Genomic DNA, 13,145 nt, shown 5'->3' with positions numbered 1-13,145 from the left:
ATTAAAGGGTTAAAAACCTTCCAGTAACAATGTTGGGTTGATTAAGCAAACCTAAACACTTAAATTTGGGTTTGAGTATAAATAATAATTCAATTCTACTATAAAATCACAGAAATGAGAATACATTTTAGGTATTTGTTAATCAAATTCTCTCTACTCCCCACATACATCAATAGTTGCAATTTGGAAAGTAACTGATTTAGAAATATGTTTCATTTTTAATCAGCTGCTCCACAGTGAAGAGGTGGATGTAGGAGGGGCTGAGACTGATTTACTAACACCTGAGAGTGTAGAAAAGCAGAAATATAAATGTGAAATTACCTGAAGTTATGAAAATTTCCATAAACAAAACAATGACTTTCATTAGATACAATAATTTGAAGCATTCAGGAAGTGGGGACATGGTTTTGGATGATTAGACAGGCAAAGGAAGATAGATGAGTAACTTAGAAGGTGTATTTATTTATTTATTTATTTAGCTTATATGAAGTCATAGCTAGCAATATCACAAGTTCTTTCTGAATCTGAATTTCTTCCAGTCTAAAATATTCACACAGCACAAAACATCAATTGTAAGTGCACATGGGTGTGCACATCTGATCATGTTTGACTGTAGGGGGGTGTTTGTCTCTGTATATCCATTTATTGAAACTTGACACCTGCCACACTAACCAATTTGCCCCTTATTTCCATCTATAGCAGCAACAGGTTATTTTCAGTTTTATGAGCCTGGCTTGTAAGGTAATTCTAGTTTTAGTAAGCATCATATAGTTGAGAAACAGAATTGGAAATAAAAGTTAAACATTGAGTTAGGGATAGGTTAACATTAGCAAAAATAGTGAATTCTAGAAGAAAATGGGGATTTTCTTAGTTGGGAGAGTTTTTATTGTTTCAATATCATTGCTTGTTTAAAATTTTATATTGATTGTAGAAAAATTCTAAATAACCAGAAGTGAAACAACCTGTCATTCTGCAGTTGTTGTCAGCTGGACTTGCATGCTCAGATATATGGTATTTTCGTGCTCAGATATTTGTGTGTGTTGAGGGTGATTCTGGGTAAGATTGGCATTTGAATCAATCAATAGACTAAATAAAGCAGATTGCACATCCCAGTCTGGCTGGGCCTCATCTAAACTATTGAGAACTAGAACAGAATAAAGGTATGTTACATCTGGTGGGTCTGGGGTCTAGGAGGTCACCAGACTCACCCCTGTCAGGCCTGTCCCTCTCTCCAACTTAGAAAGGAGTCAGAGACAAGGGAAAAGCGAAAGCAGTTTTATTGCAGGTATTGCAGGAAGCAGTACAAGGCACCCCTACCCCCAGGCAAGGAGTAGGGGTGTTCAGAGCTGAGACACTGCCGAATCTGGGGCAGTGGTCCTGTTTTGTAGGATAGGGGTCCCTACTCCACCCCGCTGAATTTGGACACTTAATTGATTGGATATTGGGCTTGGTGCTCTGGGTTTGGTCTTGTGGGCTATAGGGGAATTTTCCAAGCATCTTGTTTTGAGGAAGTTACCTACATGGAGGGAAACTTAAGGGGGAGGGTAGCTCACATAGACATAAGTGTCAAACGAAGGCTGTCAGCTTCAAACCACAAAGCTGCTTGAAAGTTGTTTGCTGCTTATAGCCACTCAGATCCTGCATTTGCCATCCTCTAAAAGGACCTGGGTGTTTTTACCCACCCAAGGGGGTACCTTCTGACCCTACAGGTAGGGGAATGTGGAATTCATTGCCTGCCTTTTCATTGAAGTGAGACATCCATCTTCTGCTCTTGAAGTGGGACCTAGACCTTCTGCTCTCTGGTTCTCACTCTGGCTTTTCTCAATCACCAGCTTGTAGATGGCAGATTATGGATTTCTCAGACTCTACCATCACATGAGCCAATTTCTTATAATAAACTTTCTTATAGTTGATTCTATATATCTACATCTATATAACTCTAATTCTATGTTTATCTATCACCTATTTATGTAGCTACTTAACTACCTACCTGCCCACCTGTCTACCTACCTACCTGTCTACCTACCTATATACCCATATTGATTCTATTTCTCTAGAAAACATTGTCTAATATGCATCTTCAATAGTTATAATAAAATCATGATTAAGTAATGGATATTATATACATTTAGTGAGAATTTATAAGCCCTTTAAATACTATTTAAAAGAAAGTATTTCCTAGAAAAGAATATTTTTTTCATAAATGAAAAGAAAAATTTTAAATGTTGTATAGTTACTATAAAAGCAAACATATATAATAACAAAAAATTTAAAAAATGAATATAAAATATACTTGGATTATTATAAATTGAAAATATGGATGATATTTTAAAATTCAATATTTTCCCAGATTTTGCATAATAAGCATATATTAATTTTAAAATGGAAAAAAGTTACTATTATCGCAAGGGGCTTAACAAGCTAAAATTCACTGATCAGCTAAAATTTTAACTACATCTTGAATACTTTGTTAAACCCCAAAAAGGCCCTGGAACCCACACTGGAAACTCACACATAAGTACACACATGCTATCAACTAACCAGATACACACACTGACAAATGGAAGGCACTGGCCCATTTGACTGCTAATGCCTCTGCAAGTTCTGGACTACTTAAACTTCATTTAAACACAACCACTTAAGCAGAATGTGGGAACATTTAAAGCTAAAATGCCAAGAAATCACTCCTCTTGGCATAAAGTGTCTTCCAGGCAAGAAACACTCCAAAAGGGATTGGGGATGCCTCATTATATGCATTTCTTATTAGAATGTGCCTTAATTTGGTTCTATTAGAGAACAAGGGTGATAGCCACACCCATAAACATTTACGCTTACGCCAACTTTCTTTTTTAATCAAAGAGAAGGACAAAATATCTTGATAAAAAATTTTAAAGGTAATAAAGATTCTAAAATGAAAATAAAGTTAAGAAAAGTATTATCTGGAAAAGATCAATATTTAATATTCACTTTGATATTTATACTACAAAATTAATGCTCCCCTTTTAGGAAATATCAATAATTTTTTTCTTTACACATTTATCACTAGTGATCTTTGATGACTACAATTGACTTACTTTTCACCAGCACAAAATAGACAAATGTTATTTTTAAATGCTGATATGTGCTCAAATTTTATCATAATATGTGTGAGAAGTGTGAGTCTATATTCAATTTTACTTACAAGTTTTGGGTAATTACTGCAGAATATGGACCGGTTTGCCGTTCCAGATGAGCTTCATTTTGGCAGCTACATATCCTTTGCCTCTAATGTTTAGTGCTGGCCCTAGGCCTCTGCTGTGCTAGAACTCTATACTCACCATTCACTTGAAAGAGTCCAGTTGGAGTGTAAGGACCCTGGGTTGGAAAGGACACAGTGCTGTGTTGTCCTCACTAACTCATCCCTTATTGATTTAGTAAATGGAGAAGCCTCCCCATTCTCTTTGTAAAAATAGGTCAAGCAATGCATAAATTCAATCTAGCATGCCCACTTCTGTAAGCATTTTGAGGCTTTTTGCACTGTTCTGTTGAGGCACTTCCAGAATCTCCCTCACTTTATTGGAAACCAACATGTTTTCCAAACTTTGGGATTCATCCCAGCAGCAAATCAGGATAAGCTCTGGGTATCTTTTCCAGTGTGTCAGATGTTAAGTCATTAGATTGTCCTCCATGATTCCAAACTTTCCCTTGGGTGACCTTATGTAGTGTGAGTCACCCAATACAGGTATATTTGCACCATGCACCAAGTACTCTCAAAATCCATTGTTGGGTCCCTGTCAGTACACACTTGCAAGAATCTGTATTTTGGGGGAAGAATAATGTCTCTTGTCCTAAGGGTTTACTAAGCTTTAAAGTATTTCTTAGTCTAAAACTGATTTGGAGGAAGTGAAAAGAAATCTTTAAAATATTTATTATCAACACGGGAATGATTATCTCAGTTGGGGCCTCTGAGAGATCTCTATGCAAGAGGAGGCTGTTCCTCTAGAAAGGGACGTAGGCTACCTCTGCAATCTTGGAGGCCTCAAGAGAACCAGAGGATTCAACTTTCTCAAGAGTAACCCCTCGGGCATTCCCATCCAGGTAGTGAGGGCCATTCCTTTTACACTTACACCCTTTTTAAGGATAGTAGACATATTGGTACTAAGAATCATGTTTCCTCTGTAATTCAAGTTCTCTTCCAATGTAGGCTTAAACAGTCAATGTGAGTGAAACTTAGATTATTGAAAATAATGAAGCTGGATAATTTTTTAATATCAATAATAGAACATAGATTCCATGTCTTAAACTAGCAAACAGAAGAGATATTTTTCAAAAAATGTCAAAATATTAATCATGCAAAGTTCTTATAAGAACTCATTTGTTCAAAAATTATTTAGCAAATGCCTTTCCAAAGGTGAAGATATACAGATGCATGAACATAATCTCTATCAGGCATATGATAATGATCAATTTATACAAATTCATTCTTATTATTAACTTAATTATTTAATTTAAACAATTTAAAGAATTAATTTAATAATATTTGTCAAAGGTTATTACTTGAGCAATAAAAATTAAATCAGTAATAACACTTAAATGAAACTTGAGAGAACTTTTACTCAGAAATACACTAATAATCCGCATTTTAGAATATCACATCACTGAAACCAATGTTCCTATGTTATGTCAAATGATATAAAATACTCATTCATTCAATCATTTAGTGAAGTATTTATTAAGTACATTTTTTGTGTCTGGTACAGCTCCATGGACTATGAATACAGTGGTGTATTAAAGAGAATACATTCTGCCTTTCTAGATTGTATGCAACCTTCAGTTGTAGCTATAGCTTCATCATGATTATACCTAATGGGGTAAATATTTTATTCTTTCTATCTTCTAATGTGGTTATGTATGAATATTTATATAGATAATCTGATTAGAAATTACGTTTACTCTTCACTTATACAAAATATAGATCACTACATTTTTTATTAATCATGTGTATCTGTGTTATCCTTGAATTTAATTTTAGGATTGTATAAGAAGCACTCCAAACTATTTACTTCAACAGAAGGAAGGAAGACTTACAGAGCTGATAACAACTTCATTAATGTAAACCCATTCTTAAAGTCAGAAAGTGATGAGGTCCTGGGTAGCCGTTAGATGACTGTCATCCTTTACATTCTGGAATACGTGTCCTTGTATCTCCAGAAAAATAGAATGCTCATTAAAAATAAATATGCTTCACCTCCAAGTCACTTTATCATCAGATAGAAAAATATAAACATCTATAAATTTCTTAATCAGAAAATATCAATGTTGGGGATTATAATTCTGAAATATTAATTCTCCACAGCTTTATTGGAAAAACAGTATCTAATGCCACATTGCCAATTCTCCACTCTTTTTTTTTCAGTTATAGGGATTGTTTGACAATTCTCAAGTTTCTCTGTGGCCCACTTTCCTTATAAGCCAAGATGTGCACAACCATTTCTAAATTGCAGCTCTTCATTTGCATATTCTGAAAATACCTCAAATTCCAAATGTTGCTCACTTCAGTTCCCATCCTGTCCTTTCTTTTTTTGTGTATGTCCACTCAGGTGAATGGTGAACGGTGAAAAAAATCCTAGATACCTGCCTTTCACACATATCCAATCTACTAATCTGCTGTGAAATTATCTCTACTCTATTCTTACAATCACTACCCTATTTCATAAAAGCATTTTTAGAATAGATGATTATTAAAACTTAAACATTTTCTACAGTCATAACAATCTGATCTTGCTTACTTTTTTTTCCATTTTGTTCTTTGTAGCATTTAGAGTAATCATTCTAGAAAGAAAATCTGGTTTTGCCCACACTAAAATTTCTTCAGTGACATTATATTACCTTTAAATTAAGGTTTAAATTCTGAAATAGGATGGCATTTAATTCTCCAGTCTTTTTTATTCAGTTCAAAAATTCTCTACTCATAAACTGTTACTCATTGTATAGGCTTCTTTGGGGCTATTGCTTCTGCCAGAGGTTCTTCTCTGACCCCTACCTAATCGCACCCTATCCTACTGCCCTGGAAGTGCTTGTCACAATTTATAGCAACTGACATTCTGTCTCTCCAACTTGTTGTCTTGTTTATCTCTGTATCCTAATCCTAAATTTTTGTTTGTTTGTTTTACTCTTTTCATTGTTGAGCATATTAATTTTTATTTTAATTAGTGCACATCTACAGTACTTAAAGATGACATTCAGTGTAGGGAGTGTGTACACGTACCTAGCACATCTTCATTCTTTCTACGTTCCTGTCCCCTCCCCCCATCTCTTGACCTCCTTTCCATGTGCAAAAGATCTATCTCCCTGTTTCCTGTTATCTTTTCTTTTTGAGCATTATTATTATTATTATTATTATTATTATTATTATTATTATTATTTTGTACCAGGGATCAAACTCGGGACCTTGTGCTTGCAATGCAGGCATCGGAACCACTGAGCTAAATCCCCGGCCCTTGAGGATTAATTTTAATAAGCAGATTTAACCTAGTCACATTCATCGTGACTCCTGTATGTTTGGACTTACTCTTACCATCTTACATTATTTTCTATGTTCCAATATTTATTCTTCCCTCCTAATCTTCTGCAGTTTTTTCTTTTAGTTAAAAACAAATCACACAATGAAATATAAAGATCTCTACTGGTGCAGTTTAATACATTTTGACAAATTCTGCTTTTAAAAAAATTGAGGTTCCCACTTCCATTTCTTCTCTGTTGGTTTAAGAGACATCCATGATGTATTAGTTAGGATTAGGCTTGGTGATATATATGAACACAAAACTCAGGTAGCCTTTTCTAGTGTGTTGGCAAATATGATCTCTCAATTTTAAAGTTTGTATTACTCAACAGTTCTCCACAGGAGAGCAAACCTGTGAGATAGTCCTATACACAATTATATATTTTTGAGGTTTTGAAACTTAAAACAGAAATCACACTGTAATTTGCTTCTTCCTCTTAATGGGTCATTAATTTCTTTTTTTTTTTTCCTTTTTCAGTACCAGGGATAGAAGTCAGGACCCTGTGCTTCTGAGGCAGGCTCTGTGTCACTGAGCTGACTCCCCAGCCCAGTTATTTCTATTTAATGTAGTTCAATCTCATTGATTGATTGCTTGATTGCAAAACTGGGGATTGAACTCAAGGTCTCATGGGTGTCAGACAACTGCTCTGCCCTAGCCCTTAAAAAAGTTTTTTTTTTTTTGGAACTTGTGATACTCCTGCCTCAGCCTCCTGAATACCTAGAATTACAGGTGTACGCAATTACAACTGGCTTCTACCGCATTTATTATCAGTGTTATTATTTGTGGTAAAATACACATAGAATTTCCATCTTAACCATTTTAAAGCATACAGTTCAGCAACTTTAAGCACATATTACTGTGCAATCAGTTCTCCAGAATTCTTATCATCTTGTAAAACTGAAATCCATGTCCATATACACCTCCAAGTGTCCCTCCTTCCAGGCCCTGGCTACCATATTTCTACTTTGTTAATACTATACATTTGATTACTCTAGATGCCTTTCTTTTTTCTTTTTTTCTTTAAGACTGGGTCTCACTATATAGTTCAGGTTAGCCTTGGACTCGCTATGTACCCCCAGGCTGGCCCCAAACTCATGGTGATCCTCCTGCCTGATTACAGGCAAGTGCCACTATGCCCGGACTCTAGATGTCTCTTGTAAGTGAAACCATACATTAGTATCTGTGAGTTTGAGGCTAGACTGGGCTACATAGTGAGCTCAAAACCAGCCTACACTATATAGTGAAGACCCTGTCTCAAACAAACAAAGTTTCATTAATTTTTTTTCCAGTATCAGATTTAACTCAGGGCCTTGGACTTGCAAGGCAGATGCAGCACCACTGAGCTAAATCCCTAGCCCTCATTAATTTTTAATTGATTACATGTTGAAAATAAATTGGATTAAGATATATTGATTTCACCTGTTTCTCTTTACTTTTTAAACTGTTGTTACTAGAAAGGAAATTTTGTTTTGTTTTTGAGAAAAGGTCTTGCTATGTAGTTCAGGCTAGCTTTGAACTCACTATGTAGCCCAGGCTGGCCTTCAATTCATGGTGATCTTCCTGCCTCGGTTTGAAAATTTTAAATTAAATGTGGTTTTCTGAGATAGTGCTGTGTGAAGACCCTTGTACGAACTAGAAAAACTGAGAAGAATAAAGAAAACATAGTCTCTGGCATCAAAGAGCTCTCAACCTGGTTGGAGAAGATAAGAATTTAGGACAATAGTTATAATATAATGGCATTAAGCCCATTGATAAAGGTATATATTGAGGTATGCAGACTGAGGAGGGCCATTGTGGACTCAGATAGAAAGGAGAGGTGAAGACAGCTATTAGGTTAGTCTACTCAGAAATATATCTTTAAGTTCTTGCTTTTGCTAGGTATGGTGGCATACTGGTCTCACCTCTTGCGAGGCTGAGGCAAGGTGGGTCCTGAACTCAAGGCCAGCCTGGGCTACCTAGTAAGTTCTAGGCTGGCATGGCCTATGCAGTGAGATCTTGTCTCAAAAAAACAAAAAAATAAAATGAAAAAAATTTTTAAATCCTGCCTTTGATTCTTTTGGACACCAAGAAGTTTAACTTCTAGAGCATATAATAATCTCATTTTTGAGGAACTGACATACTGTTTTGTATAGTGTAGTAGTTGTACCATTTTACACTCCTAACAATGCACAAGGGTTCAAAGTTGTACAAATCCTTGTCATCTTTTTTACTGCAGTCATCCTAAGGGGTGTGAGATGGTATCTCATTGTGATCTTTCTGCCCCCACTCCGTCCCTCCCCTCCTCTTTCTTGAGACAGAGGCTTACTAGGTAGCCCAGGCTGACCTCAAACTCTTGATCATCCTCCCTCAGCTTCCTTTAGCCTCCAGAAGAGGGTTGGCCATTTTGGTTTGCATTTTCCTAATAATTAGTAATTGTTAGCATCTATTCATCTGTCTTTTGGCCATTTGAGTATTTTCTTTGAAGAAATGTCTAAGTCCTTTGCAAACCTTTCTAAATGTACTTCATTCTTTTTAAGTGCTTACAACATGCCATAGTTAAGTCACTTTTGGTGGACATTTAGGTTGCTTTTAATTTTTCTCTATTATAAATAGCTGTGCAATAAACATTTTTATATGATATTTCTTGTAACATGAATATTTCTTTACACATATATATCACATGTCTATACAAAGATATTTTAAAGAAAATCACATATATGATACTTATAAGCAACCAAAAAATAGAATTGGGGTCAGGATAGCAGTAATTTTTAATTCAACGGGTCCTGTCAAACAGCAGTCTAAAATGATTATGCCTGCTTGCACTTGTTATCAACATGAGTCCCTACAGATAATGGAAGGAAAAAAATGGAAACAAAGCTTGTGTAAATGGGGAGGGGAAGAGGGATTGAAGGGAGGGGAGAGGAATGAGAAAAGAAAAGAATTAAGATATATTAATTATATCTTATTATATTAACAGGAACAAATTCTTATTATATTAACAGGAACAAATTCCCTATGATGAATATGATCAATATGTATGACAAATATTTATTAATGAAAAAATAAAGTTAAAAAATTTAAAAAAAACATGAGTAACCATTTCCCCATACCCTTGAATGCTGGAAAATCTTCTGATTAGTTGCTTCTCATTTAAAGGAGCAAAGTGACTTGCACAGAAATCTATAATTTTAATACATTCAAACTTATCAATCATTTTCTAGTATTCAGATTCTGCCTGTTATTTTAGAATTCTCAGGATCAAGTTCAAATCCTTTAAAATGCCATATAAGGCCTGCTCTCAGATGAGGGTATATGCTGTATCTCCCCATGAATTTTCCTATGTTTTGCTCATAAAAATATCCTGGCTGCCATCTGAACAGGTCAAATGCAGTCACACCATGTGACCATATGTCTCTAGGCAAACAAAAACCCTGGAGTACTCACACCCCCCTTTTCTACAGTAAGAGACCATCCATGTTTCCAGTTGGGTCCTTGGACTGGAGACTCTTTCCCAGCCTCTCTTGCAGCTAGAACTTGTAGCCAATGGAATAAGAGTGAAAATGATTCACAAATCCTTCTGAGTTTTTCCTATAAAGGGGAAGCCACATTCTCTGTTTGTTTGTTTGTTTTCATTTTGTTTTTTTAAGACAGGGTCTCACTATGTAATCCAGGCTGTCCTTGAACTCACTCTGTAGCCCAGTCTGGCCTAGATCTTGAGGTGATCCCCCCAAGTGCTAGCATTACAGGTGGTACCGCCACATCCGACTTATTTTATGGCATGTATTCATTTATACATTTTGCTCTTCTATATGAGTGTCTTGAGGACAGGAACATACCTTAATAAGTACCTAGCATAAACTTAATAAATATTTGTTGAGTAAATCAAATCATGTGAACAACCACTGGAGGACCTGATTTATAAAAAGATGCAACAAATTTTAAAGTAGACATATTACCATTTTCAAAAAGCATCAAAAAGTGAATGTATTTAACCATACTTGGCTGATAATAGAGCAAATAGGTGAATAATAATTCACGCTATAGCATGTCTAATGAATTGAAAACAGGAAGTTGGTCCTAGGAAGGCAAAAGAACTTTTGTCTTGTAGAATTAGAACCGAGAGACTCCATAATCATCTGCCATCTGCTTGATGTTGTATCTCAGTTACTCTCTGCACTCAGCAATCATCTGCATAGGTCCCTTTATGTGTGCAAGGTAATCGTTTAAAACATGGATCCTTGGCAATCCTTAGAGTCACTCGATACTTTGTCCCAATTTCTCAATTTCAGCCACTACACAATCAGTTATACAAGGGATACACTTGGCATACGGACAGCCCATCATTGATTGTACTAAGTCCAATTTGGCTTTGATGGAAAAGTTGATAAAGTTGGTATCAACCAGGATATGATAAGGTGGGCCCAGCTGTGTATTATATTGGAAGAATAAGCAGGAAGGATGTTGGGGGCCTTCTCCTTCCTTCAGAACACTGGGATCTTTCTTTTTGGATTTCAGTCTATCCTTTTCTTCGAGTCTCTCATCTCTGAGACTAAGCATTTGCTTCATGGTCGCATACTTCCTTGCTTTCTTTTGTTTCCCCATGTTCATGCCAAACTCCCCCTAAATCTAAATTTAGTTGTGAGTATAATACTTGCCCTCAAAATGTTAGTCATTAAATAACAGTATTGTTAAATAAATAGTAAGGTATATTCATTTGTTGCATTTTTAAATTTTTAAATATACAAAAGAGTAAATTTTTTAGTGATGACTTTAATTTTCTAACAGTTTTAGGCTTATAGAAAAAATGAGTAGAAAGTAGTTTCCATATGTTCCCTCTCCCATCCAAGATTCTACACTTTGATGCTTTACTCACTGTTGTTTATTGAGAGTAAATTGAAAAATTGCATTATGTATTTTACAAATGTCCAATTAAGTTTCTGAGGATGTGAGTCAAAAATGGGTGAGCATTAGTGATATTTGCCTAATATATTTGATTAATTTAACAAATACTTGTTAAGTACCACATATATGTGAAGTATAGCACAAGGTTTTGAGGACTAAAAGCTGAATCAGACAAAGCCCCTGTCCTCACTGAGCTCCCAGCTGTTGGAGAGAAGACAACTGATATGCCAGTCTTTAGGGTAGGCTGTGATGAAATTTATACACAGTACCACGTTGGTGAAGGAGATTTTTCAAAATATATTTTATTAGTCCTTTATTAGTCAATTTTGATGTGGCTTTTTCTTCATGGATAAAACATGTTTTGATCATAACCATCACCCCAATACACTCCCTTACTCTCTTCTCCACTTCCCCTTTATTCCCCAAGAAGATATTTTTTAAACCAACTTTGTGTGCAGAAGGTACTAGAGAAAGTTTGTCAGAGGATAATGTAGATTAAACTGAATGTTGTAGTCTGGATAGGACTTAGAAAATAAATAAAGGAAACAAAAGCATTTCCAACTTGAAGAATAGCAGGTATGAAACTATAGAAACATGAGCCCTGAAACTACAGAATGTGTTTTGGTGGCTAAAGAAAAGGAGTCTCAAAGTTACAAAGCAAGTGAGAGAGGCAGAAGTCAGTAATAAAGGGTCTACATTTCTAGCTAATATTATTGTGACTCAAAAGTAAGAAAAGTCACATTACTAGGCAGGGAAATAAGTTTAGCTGTTTTGACTTATTAAAATGATCACTGCCCCTTGTCAAAAAAAACAAAACAAAACAATTGAAGAGGAAAAATGATGGAAATAGAGCTATTTCAAATGAGAAGGAGACCAAGAACTGAAATGAGCCTGGAGGAAAGGAAAGGGTAGGTAATAAAAAATAAAAGAAGAAAGAATTAGGATGTGTTATGTACATGTACCAACTCCCTGTGTTAATTATAATCATTCTGTACAACAAACGTACTAAAATATTAAAAAATGATTACCGTCCATTAGTAGAGTAAAATGTTTTAAAATATGTGTTTATGTAAATATATGTCTGTATTCAGACTTTTAAGGAAATCACTGGTAGGATCAATGCAATGTATATACTTTTCTTCAATCATTAGAAAGCAAAAAGTTAAAGAAACTTTGAGTACTATCGCAAAAACAGTAACTTGGTGGTGATTGAGAGCTTGAGAATATAAAATATAAAGCAAGTAGCAGAATTAAACTCAAATAGACAGAATGTATTAAATTTTACTACATAAAAATATTGAGTTTAAATAGCAAAAATAAATTTAAAATATATGAAGAGATAAAACTGAATAATGCAAACAAAAAATGTGATATAGAAAAATTAAAACCAAAAGCATTAGTGCTGAGATGGTTGATTTTGAGTGCTGACCTGTCTGAATTGAGGAGTACCTAGTCCTTGTCAAGGTGATATTCTGGATAAGCCTATGACAGTTTTTCCAGAGGAGATTACCACGTGAGTCTCAGGGGACCAGATGGGGAAGACCCACCTTCAGTGTGGATGAACATAATCCACTCTGCTAGGGCAGGGACAGAACTAAAACAGAGTTAAGGAGAATGTGTTGCTCCATCTAAGAGAGCTGGACTGTGCTCTTCCTCTCCTGTGTTTAGACATCAGAACCCCTGGCTTTCTGGTCTCTGAACTCCATGATTTGCACCAGT

The 13,145-nt window shown here is 35.4% G+C and overlaps 1 pseudogene; it reads right to left on the bottom strand.

Annotated features, from left to right (window-relative positions):
* Positions 1-10,778: 10,778 nt before the first annotated feature.
* LOC147827622 (rRNA-processing protein FCF1 homolog pseudogene) lies at positions 10,779-11,090 on the bottom strand (annotated as a pseudogene).
* Positions 11,091-13,145: the final 2,055 nt, after the last annotated feature.

The sequence above is a fragment of the Heterocephalus glaber genome, unplaced genomic scaffold (genome assembly GCF_053883595.1).
Source record: "Heterocephalus glaber isolate CG9 unplaced genomic scaffold, H.glaber_assembly_v1.0 deba00001442, whole genome shotgun sequence".
NCBI lineage: Eukaryota > Metazoa > Chordata > Mammalia > Rodentia > Bathyergidae > Heterocephalus > Heterocephalus glaber.
Note: the sequence above shows the minus strand (reverse complement) of the source record. Positions and strands in the feature narration are given on the sequence as shown.